This window comes from Dermacentor variabilis, unplaced genomic scaffold, assembly GCF_050947875.1.
Source record: "Dermacentor variabilis isolate Ectoservices unplaced genomic scaffold, ASM5094787v1 scaffold_29, whole genome shotgun sequence".
Lineage (NCBI taxonomy): Eukaryota > Metazoa > Arthropoda > Arachnida > Ixodida > Ixodidae > Dermacentor > Dermacentor variabilis.
In genome coordinates, this window is record NW_027460467.1 from 761,723 (window position 1) to 773,017 (window position 11,295).

At 44.0% G+C, this 11,295-nt stretch overlaps 1 long non-coding RNA gene across 1 annotated transcript; it reads left to right on the forward strand.

The window, feature by feature from the left end:
• Positions 1-2,627: 2,627 nt before the first annotated feature.
• Positions 2,628-10,864, forward strand: LOC142568674 (uncharacterized). The gene is made up of 3 exons (XR_012825496.1): positions 2,628-2,749; positions 8,850-8,950; positions 10,303-10,864. It is a non-coding gene; the product is annotated as an uncharacterized LOC142568674 (long non-coding RNA).
• Positions 10,865-11,295: the final 431 nt, after the last annotated feature.

Sequence of the window (11,295 nt, forward strand, 5' to 3'; positions counted from 1 at the left end):
AACGTGGCAGCTAGAAAAATATTTGAAAAGAGATTGGAACAATAAGAACGCCGCAGCACACCATTGACATCTACACGGACGCTGCAATCACAAACGACATAGCAAGCATAGCCTGGGCCGCTATTTTGTAGCGATGCCTTATGCCTTATTCTATGCTATTCTTATCATCCACCACACACGGCCGCCTGATCCCGTTGATAATGTGGGAAGACCGTCACTCTGACCACTGGCCAAGCGCGAAAAGCCTGAAAAAGCATAGAATCGGAAAAGGCATCGCTACAAAATACCGGCCCTGGGCTAGCACATCTGCACCCCAACACAATGGCTATCATACATATGTCAGCTTTCCGGGGGTGCAAACTTGCACGCTGAACTCTTAGCTATACGGGGAGCGGTCAACACCATTCCCATTGACATGGGAGACATTGTAGAGCAGGGTGCGTGAAATAATTATCGGATCCTTACTGACTCGTACGAAGCGGCGACCAAATTAACGGTGCCTACGACAGATGATGCTGTGGCCAACGACACCAGAAAAAAGCTGAAGAGAATACAGGACAATGGGACAAATGTTGAAATCCTATGGACGCCGGGGCACACCGGCACGGATGGGGGAAACGCAGCCGCTCACGCAGTTGCCGCGCAAGTGGGTGGGCTTGATTACACGTACAGCTCCCCACACTCCATTTCCTCACCAAACCCCGCGGACCATAATCGATACCTAAAGATATTGGCCGAAGGCTCTCCTAGCAGAGCACTGATGCATTACATTCGCACTAAAATAAAAGCAGACAGTAAACGGAGACTATTAGAAGCTACACCAGTACATGTGTTTGATGACAAGGGCGGGCTTACTCGCACGGAAGAGGTTTTTTTAAATAAGGTTATGCTGCATACACACCACACATACTTGAGAAATGGCACCAACCCAGACAAGCTATGATTGCGAACACTTATACCCGATGTACACATTGCCAGGAGTCATGCAGAGCAGACTTGTAACACCTCATTTGGAGATGTGCAGTTTTTCACAAGGGAGATCCAACATTCAACATTTACTACACGGAGACATTAGAACACTAGGAATTGGAATACAAACTAACCCTGAAACACAGAAAGCCATTGCGACATATGGCAGACAAAGTGGCTAATTTTGAGTAGTGCAGAAGGGGTCGACCAGCCCATGCGAGAGCGGCGCGGGACTGAACATGCACCTGAGTCTGCATCAAGCAGAAGATCAAAGACTGAGATGAAGATGTGCTTCAGCCAACAATCCGGGAACTCAAATTCCTTTCGCTCCTAATCCTCAATAGCGACCTAGAGCCGTCCCCTTTCTTAAAATAAATGCTTTATTCAATTATCCATTTTTGTCTTGTATATGTTTTGAACGAGCTTGGGCTTGATTTTAAAGCGAAAGCTTAACTGGCCGCGAACTTGCGATTTCGTCGTGGCCGTGCTCCAAGGAGGCACATGACGTCAAACCGCGTGCCTCCGCTCGCTTCGCCAGCTGCGTCGCATGCCTAATAACAAGTCGGAGGATTGAAAAGGAGAACTCGCGTGCGCCGCAACCACAGTTGCGGCAGTAGGGACGGCGACAGTTCTGATTAGCAGGAGGAGGCCAATGGACATAGGAACGAGATGAAGAGGAAACGAATCGCCCAGGAAACAGACGAACAGCGCACCGAACGACTGGCTAAACGCCGCAACATAGCTAGACAACCAGACTAACCTGAACTTTCCATCAAGATTAACCAAGGTTAACCATGCTATGCCTTAGCTTTCCCTACATATATCCTGGCATAGCCGAGCTATGCCACTGCCATACACAATTTTTTTTAAATTTTTACGTTTTGCGACATCTCGCACATATATGTACCTCAAAAGCATTATATGACTCATGAGGCGGAAAAATCCGGCGTTGCCGGCGTTGGCGTGGCCCCGATGGTCCAAAAAGTCAAGTGAACCAATCGAGGCAGTTGATGAGGTCAATTATTGGGTCCAAGCTTTAGCTCGGGCCCAACTCCGACGCGGCCTATTCAAATAGATGTAAAACGCAAAAACGTTTTTCTGAGATAACCCCTGGGCCGATTCTAATTAAATTTGTTGCATTTGAGAGAAAAGGTTAAATTATAGTGACTGTTGGAAGCGGAATTTCGATTTAGGGCCTGAAATTTAAAAAGAAAGATTTTCAAAAATTCGGAAGTTCGAGAAAATAGAAGCACAAAGTGCAACAAACCTCGCCAAATTTGGTGCAGTGGTTACGGAGAAAAATGAATTCTCCTTTTACATGCATGTAAAGGCGCGCCCGAGCTAAAGCTTCCGCAAACCATCGTTACCAAGAAACCATCGCTTGGCGCTACCCAGTGTGCAGGTACATCATAAAGTTAAGAGAAAAAAAAAGCGTAGTTTCTTGTCCCTTTGCTTGCATGTTTTACGGCATTCCTGCGTGCGTATACATGCACGGTACACGCGCGGAAAAAGCACGACTGCGCTAGCCGACGCACCGACGGCAAGCGACTTCATAAAAGCCCAGTGGCCCAGTGCGAAAAGCAGGCGTACACCAATCTGTGCTCGGAAATGCGAGCACAAGAACGTAGCGAGTCGCGCCAATCCAACACAGAAGACAGAGGAGGACGGGGAGCGCGCCGCGCATGGCGGCGCCGCCAATGCCGCGAACTTGTAACACCTCAGTGACATGGGGACCGTGTTTGGAAGAGCGGCAGCGACAACGCTGCTTTATTTCGGTTCAGTAAGTCATTTTGTGTTCACCGGACAGGCCGCCATTGGAATATGAACCTGGCAACGTTTAACGCTAGAACGTTATCTAGTGAGGCGAGTCTAGCAGTGCTATTGGAGGAATTAGAGGGCAGTAAAGGGGATATACTAGGGCTCAGTGAATTTAGGACGCCAAAAGAAGCATTTACAGTGCTAAAAAGCGGGCACATCCTGTGCTATCGGGGCTTACCGGAGAGACGAGAACTAGGAGTCGGATTCCTGATTAATAAGAATATAGCTGGTAACATACAGGAATTCTATAGCATTATGGGCACCCTGCAATGAAGTTAGGCCTGTACATGTCGCGCCACCTAGCAGCGGCGGTGAGCACCCGCGGGTAGGCCCTCACCGTCATTTCGCTATTGCCCGTGGTGCGCTCAGGCCCGCCTGAAAGCCTGCTTTTCCAATTTTCCAATGGATTCACCGCGGCTTCCTGGCAGCTCTTTCGTGAGAAGTGTGAACAAAAAGAACAAGTGCAGATACTGCTAAGGTAGAGAACAAGTGCTAAGAACAAGTGCAGATACTGATACGTTGAGGATTGTCACCGCCTCGAAGGGAATGTCGATCGGTATCAAATTGTACCGCTTCCATTCAAAACTGGGGGAAGCAACCCTGTGGCTGCAGTGGATCGTCGCGGTTCGTGTCAGTCTTCTGAATTCTGTTCAACGAACTAAGACGTAAATGCAAATTTAACAAGAAAAATAAATTAAGAACGAGCAGCGGCATCTGTAAAAATATGCAATAAAGCGTCAACTGCACAAAAACGCGTGAACTGATCCCCGCTCTTGTAAATCAGTTTAGATAGTTTTTTAGCTCGTCTTGCTCCAAAACAAACGCGTAGTGGTTGTTACGTGTCAAATCTAGCTTCGTAAACGTGCCATGTTGGAGCTTTGTACGCGCTGTGTTTCTTCCTGCGTCAAGATCAAGACACGAATGCTGGAAAAGAGCTCATTCGCGCCGATATTTTCTCGCGCTTAGAACAGAACTAAAGTTGGAGTACATTGCAGCACACGTTGAGTATTTGCAAATTAGCATTTCTCTCGCACACGCTAGCGCATATTTGTTCAGTCTTCACGTTGTTTAGTCTCCAGCTGATTGCCCTCTATGATGCTTCAGCGGTAATGCCCCCTCACATTCGAGCCCAAACGGCAATACCAGAATATGCTCGAGGCACTTTGTTAAACGGAGAAAAAAAAGCACTTGCCTGCCAATTCGCCAAAACCTCTACAGTTGTGAGGTACAAGGTACGCTCCAATGAAGCGACAAATGACAGTTCAAAGACGCCCACGGCCGTATTTGCTCACTTAAGTGGCATAAAATCATGATTTGTTAACTCACGTTGAGTTCGACGTAAGTATGCTTGCTTTGTTGCGACAAATACTTCGCGACCTGCGGTGCTTGCTTAGTGGCTATAGATGGTGTTGGGCTGCTAAGCACAAGGTCGCGGGATCAAATCCCGGCCATGGCGGGCGAATTTCGGTGGGGTCTAAATACCAAAACACCCTTGTAATTTGATTTACGTGTAGGTTAAAGAACCCCAGGTGGTCCAAATTATTCCGGAGTCCCCCACTACGGCGTGCCTCCTAATCATATCGTGGTTTTGGCACTTAAAAGAACATGATTTAATTTAAGCACCTCGCTGTGATGTCCGTGCTGTTTACTTATTTGACATGATATACATGGCTGTTGTAAATTTGACGTCTTTTCTCAAGCGTCGGTAGTCCAAGATAGGCCTCGATGTTTTCTATTGCCTTAAAACCACAATTTAGTACGTCCGGCAAGTTTCAAACGAGCGCCGCAAAAGCATGCCTCCGTAGCAGCGGCCGCCTCGGTGTTTCGCGCAACTGACACGGTGGCACTGACGGCTGAACCGATCGCTGCGCCGCCTGGCCATTGCAGGGTGCCTATAACGAGAGGGTGGCAGGTCTTGTTGTGAAACTTAATAAGAGGTACAAAATGAAGGTTGTACAGGTCTACGGCCCTACATCCAGTCATGATGACCAGGAAGTCGAAAGCTTCTATGAAGACGTGGAATCGGCGATGGGTAGAGTGAAAACAAAATACACTATACTGATGGGCGACTTCAATGCTAAGGTAGGCAAGAAGCAGGCTGGAGACAAGGCAGTGGGGGAATATGGCATAGGCACTAGGAATAGCAGGGGAGAGTTATTAGTAGAGTTTGCGGAACAGAATAATATGCGGATAATGAATACCTTCTTCCGCAAGCGGGATAGCCGAAAGTGGACATGGAGGAGCCCGAATGGCGAGACTAGAAATGAAATAGACTTTATACTCTGCGTTAACCCTGGCATCATACAAGATGTGGACGTGCTCAGCAAGGTGCGCTGCAGTGACCATAGGATGGTAAGAACTCTAATTAGCCCAGACCTGAGGAGGGAACGGAAGAAACTGGTACATAAGAAGCCGATCAATGAGTTAGCGGTAAGAGGGAAAATAGAGGAATTCCAGATCAAGCTACAGAACAGGTATTCTGCCTTAACTCAGGAAGAGGACCTTAGTGTTGAAGCAATGAACGACAATCTTATGGGCATCATTAAGGAGTGTGCAACAGAAGTCGGTGGTAACCCGTTAGACAGGATACCAGTAAGCTATCGCAGGAGATGAAAGATCTGATCAAGAAACGCCAATGTATGAAAGCCTCTAACCCTACAGCTAGAATAGAACTGGCAGAACTTTCGAAGTTTATCAACAAGCGTAAGACAGCTGACGTAAGGAAGTATAATATGGATAGAATTGAACATGCTCTCAGGAATGGAGGAAGCCTAAAAGCAGTGAAGAAGAAACTAGGAATTGGCAAGAATCCTATGTATGCGTTAAGAGACAAAACTGGCAATATCATTACTAATATGGATGAGATAGTTCAAGTGGCTGAGGAGTTCTATAGAGATATATACAGTACCAGTGGCACCCACGACGATAATGGAAGAGAGAATAGTCTAGAGGAATTCGAAATCCCACAGGTAACGCTGGAAGAAGTAAAGAAAGCCTTGGGAGCTATGCAAAGGGGGAAGGCAGCTGGGGAGGACCAGGTAACAGCAGATTTGTTGAAAAATGGTGGGCAGATTGTTCTAGAGAAACTGGCCACCCTGTATATGCAATGCCTCATGACCTCGAGCGTACCGGAATCTTGGAAGAACGCTAACATAATCCTAATCCATAATAAAGGGGACGCCAAAGACTTGAAAGTCAGTTGCCTACAAACTATTTACTAAGGTAATCGCAAATAGAATCAGGAACACCTTAGACTTCTGTCAAGCAAAGGACCAGGCAGGATTCCGTAAGGGCTACTCAACAATAGACCATATACACACTATCAATCAGGTGATAGAGAAATGCACCCTTATATATAGCTTTCATTGATTACGAGAAAGCGTTTGATTCTATCGAAACCTCAGCAGTCATGAAGGCGTTACAGAATCAGGGTGTAGACGAGCCGTATGTAAAAATACTGAAAGGTATCTATAGCGGCTCCACAGCCACCGTAATCCTCCACAAAGCAAGCAACAAAATTCCAATAAAGAAAGGTGTCAGGCAGGGAGACACGATCTCTCCAATGCTATTCACAGCATGTTTACAGGAGGTATTCAGAGACCTGGATTGGGAAGAATTGGGGATAAAAGTTAATGGAGAATACCATAGTAACTTGCAATTCGCTGATGATATTGCCTTGCTTAGTAACTCAGGGGACCAATTGCAATGCATGCTCACTGACCTGGAGAGGCAAAGCAGAAGAGTGGGTCTAAAAATTAATCTGCAGAAAACTAAAGTAATGTTGAACAGTCTTGGAAGAGAACAGCAATTTACGATGGGTAGCGAGGCACTGGAAGTGGTAAGGGAATACATCTACTTAGGGCAGGTAGTGACGGTGGATCTGGATCATGAGACGGAAATAATCAGAAGAATAAGAATGGGCTGGGGTGCGTTTGGCAGGCATTCTCAGATCATGAACAGCAGGTTGCCATTAACCCTCAAGAGAAAAGTGTATAATAGCTGTGTCTTACCAGTACTCACCTACGGGGCAGAAACCTGGAGGCTTACGAAAAGGGTTCTACTCAAACTGAGGACGACGCAACAAGCTATGGAAAGAAGAATGATAGGTGTAACGTTAAGGGATAAGAAATGAGCAGATTGGGTGAGGGAACAAACGCGAGTTAATGACATCTTAGTTGAAATCAAGAAAAAGAAATGGGGCATGGGCAGGACACGTAATGAGGGGGGAAGATAACCGATGGTCATTAAGGGTTACGGACTAGATTCCAAGGGAAGGGAAGCGTAGCAGGGGGCGTCAGAAAGTTAGGTGGGCGGATGAGATTAAGAAGTTTGCAGTGACGACATGGCCACAATTAGTACAGGACCGGGGTTGTTGGAGAAGTATGGGAGAGGCCTTTGCCCTGCAGTGGGTGCAACCAGGCTGATGATGATGATGATGATGAAGTCATTTTGTTATATGATTGAAGGGTTCCTGCTTTGCTGCAAATCATGTTGCGCAATTTTAATGGCATGAACGTCAGTTAACGTTTCGGATTGTCGCGTTCATGCAATTATCGACTGAGGCTGTTTCAGATTGCAAGCTTTTTCTTTATGTTAGCAGCATTGTTTTTTTGTTTTTTTGCCTCTTTGCAACTTGAATGTGGTACTAGCTTTGAGGCTACGACGGGAGCTGTGTAGTTTCGTTATTGACTCGATATGTGGTTGCGATACTATATTCATCAATATGCATGCGTTGTATTAAAATATGATGGCGTTATTGACACAAACAGGTTGCGACCACAGACGAAAAATAAATGAAACCACAAAAATATCGCTATAGCATGAAAGTCGCCTCAACACTTCGTTGACCTCCCAAATCTAGAAAAATCTGCTAATGACCCCACATATATAGTTCATGAAAGTGCGCCCGCTCCACTGATAGGCATGAAGGCAATGCAAACAACACCAATGGCAGGCAGCAAACAAGTGCGGTCGCCGAAGGTAACGGTCGCCTGCAGCTGAGTCCTCTTTTGTACGATAGTAACAGTAACTCATACTTTAGCAAATAGCGGGACACATAAAAGGGGACATGTATGTGTTCGTACCAACAAGCCCGCCTAGCCACTATTCTGATGACAGTAAAGACCAGAAGTTTATGATGCTGTTTCAATGGAAGTCACAAGGCAGTAAAACTATACTAAAACAAAATCATCAGCAGTTCATAAGCATACATATGCAGCATAAGCAAATGTATGCAACATTTCATGAAAATTTGAACTTATGTGGCTAAAAAATTTGGCCCTGCATCTTACTTTGAGTGCAAGAAATACCACCTTTACACATTAGCTAAATGTAACTTACAATTTCATGGTTAAGAAGTCTAGTACTGTGTGACTCGTTTCATTGTTCCTGTGTGAAATGTAAATGACCTGTTCGCAAATCATGCTGAACTTTGAATTACTTTTGCATGTATTGGTTGAATCTGTATAATCTACTTAAAATTCTTTTTTTTATGCAAAATACCATAACCGTCAGTTGGGCTTTATTCTGTTTATATTGAACGGTATCTGTGCTGCACTATCCCATCTGACAGTCAAGACAGCTGTGTCGCTTGCAGTGTTGTCACAGAGTAGTGTGCAGTCAATAGGTATCCTGCATCTTTTTCTATTTTTGTGGTTCCACGCATATGAATCTTTTTTCTTTTTTCTTTTGGAGCACCTGTCTTCACTCGGAACTCGCATTTGAAGTTTTGTGTAAGCTGTCACTGTTCATATGACATTCTACGTTTCTCACTAGTACAAGGGCAAAACCTTGGATGGATTCATAGCTGCCATGGAATGTGAGCTTGAAGTAATGTAGAGTTAATTTGGTTGCAGAGAGAAAGCAAAGACAATAAATTTGAGACAAGAAACAAGGTTAAAGCAAAGCCCATTTTGTTTGTTGAATAGTGAGCTGTCACATTTCAATTGGTTCCTTCACATAAGCCAGTGCAGCTTGAAGCTTTAATAGCCAATGTGCTATAATTTTACTAAGTAATCATTTGTGCTACTTGCATCAGCTGATCAACGTTTTCTGAATTTCAGAGGTGGCTAGAGACGACCCAACTTGAGCTACTGGGCTGTCACATTCTGTCAAAACAGTGGCAGACTGGCTGACAACGCTCCTGCTTGAGCATGCTTTAAAGGTAAATGTGACACATTTTATTTATTTATTCAAAAGAACCTTACAGGCCCTATGGCAGGGCAGTAAAGGTAGCAAAGGTATAAAAAGTTACAGCAAAGGTATAAAAAGTACAAATTTCCAACAGGAACATTGCTATAAAAAGATTACCGTGTTACACAATATTGAAGGCACAGGGAATACAAAGCAATATCCGAAGGCACACGAACACTTGTTACTGTTATCAGAGCAAAAGGAATACTGTTTATGAAAATGATATACAACATTGCAAAAATGCAATAACCTTAATTACATAGAATTCTTACCGTGTTCTCTGGCTTATATGCAAGTGAGGTATGCTTCCATTTATTGGTAGGAAATAATTTAGTTATAAATATGTCTCAACTCTAGCTTGACAAATTGCAATGTTTAAATGCTGTCAGCATCTGGAAAGGGAGATTTATGTTGTGCTAGTTGTGAGTAAGGAAAATGGCCTTTCCCTTTTGAAGTTTGCAATATCCAATCTGAATTTGACATAAAAAGATGATCACAAGGTTGTTTGTCATTGTTTATGCTGACGAGAGAGTGATTTGTTCTTTTAGGAGTGTACCGCAAAATGTTCGCCTCGACTTTATACAAAGAATGGATAGCTGTCAACTCGTAATTATGCTATAGAGCTTCAATTACTTCTGTAATAACACAGAAATATTATTAGTTGATACATTACCTTTAATGTGACAGCTCAAAACATGCACAAAGTGTTGTGTGGCTTTGGACGTGAAGCAGAAGTGTATTGTGTCACCAATACTTGATGTGGCAGTCTCATGGTACCAGACACAACTGATGTCTACACATAAACTGTGACCATGCTGCAAAAACAGAGATCATTCAACACTCGACAGGATAACATGGGAGAGAGTCCTCCTGCATTTCAAGGAGAAGCACGTAATTGAAAGGGTAGATTTGACGACTTTCAGTGACAAGGTCATTATATCACCATTGGCTGCTGCATTGTGCCATCTGTCTTGTGCTTGAGTTGTTTGTGGCACCGTGTGAATTCCAACTTTGCCTTTGGTGATGTAAATAGTCTCCTGCTTCACATATAAAATAGGGCTTCACTTGGAGTACATTTTAATTAAACTAGCTGCATAAAACCTGGTGTAATAATTATTTTTGCTGCTTAAGGAAAGGATGTTCCATGTCATAATTGTAGGGCTGGCAACTACCTAAAAAAGCACAAAAGTGGGGCAGAAAAGATTTGTGTCGTTACTCTCTTAATGAATTTCTCCTAGGTGCATTAACTGATTTTAAACGAAAGTAATAATTTGGATGCACAATTTGTTTTACATTGTTAATGTCTTGTTTTAAATAATGCAGAATACTAGAGACCATTGAGCCCGCCAACCCTGTGTAAGCAGCTGCATCTTTCCCTGAGGTGGCTCGAAGAAGGAAGTTCCGTAGCTGTGATGTCATCGAACAACTTTCTGCATGGGAGCCCCACTTGTCCCTAGAAGATTGCAACAGAGTATTCCAGGGTGAAAATCAAGCCTTTCCGGTTAGCAGGAATGGTGGGCCTCTTAATCAAAACATGGCTCCTGGGCCCACAATAGGCTTTTTTTGGTAGGCCATCGACAGTTCAGTTGTAATTCCGATTGGTAACTTTTGATAGCACCACAAATCAGTTTTGTGTGTTTGGTGTGACCATGCTACACTTCTTGCAGCCATGAGTTAGGCTAAATAAGTCTTAGAACGTTAGTTAATGTAAAGATAGCGTTGTGATAGCATTGTGCAAGTTCTCTGTAAAGAAGTTGCCTTTAGTACTAAGGACCCGCTGTATTAGTCATATTCATAGCAAACATGCTGAATCAGATATTCATATTCATAGCAACCATACTGAATCAGATTTGTATTTAAGAAATAAACTGCATTTTTACTGCTCCTTTAAGCATCTATGAGCCATTATGCAAGGTTGTGTCCTTGTAGAAACAGGAAACAGCCTTTCTGCATGCTCTTTTATCTTCCTTAAAGTGCACTCTCCACACATGCAACTGTTTATAGTGCAGTTTGCCTGAGTAGATAGCAGTATTTGTTGGTTGGGTTTGGTCTTGTAGATGGCATATGTGGTTTTTGCATGTGGATCCATGCATTTTCATACCAGGCAAGTCAACTGGCACATAAGATGCACATACAGTGAGACCTACTAATGGCCTGTGGAACAGGCCATGAGTAGAATTATACATATGTTGCAACACAAATGGAATCATACATATGTTGCAATATGTCAGACAGACATGCTTAAGTGCACTGCTATAGCCGGCACGCTAATAGTACATTAATACTGATCCACTACTGGCGCATAACAATGGTCCT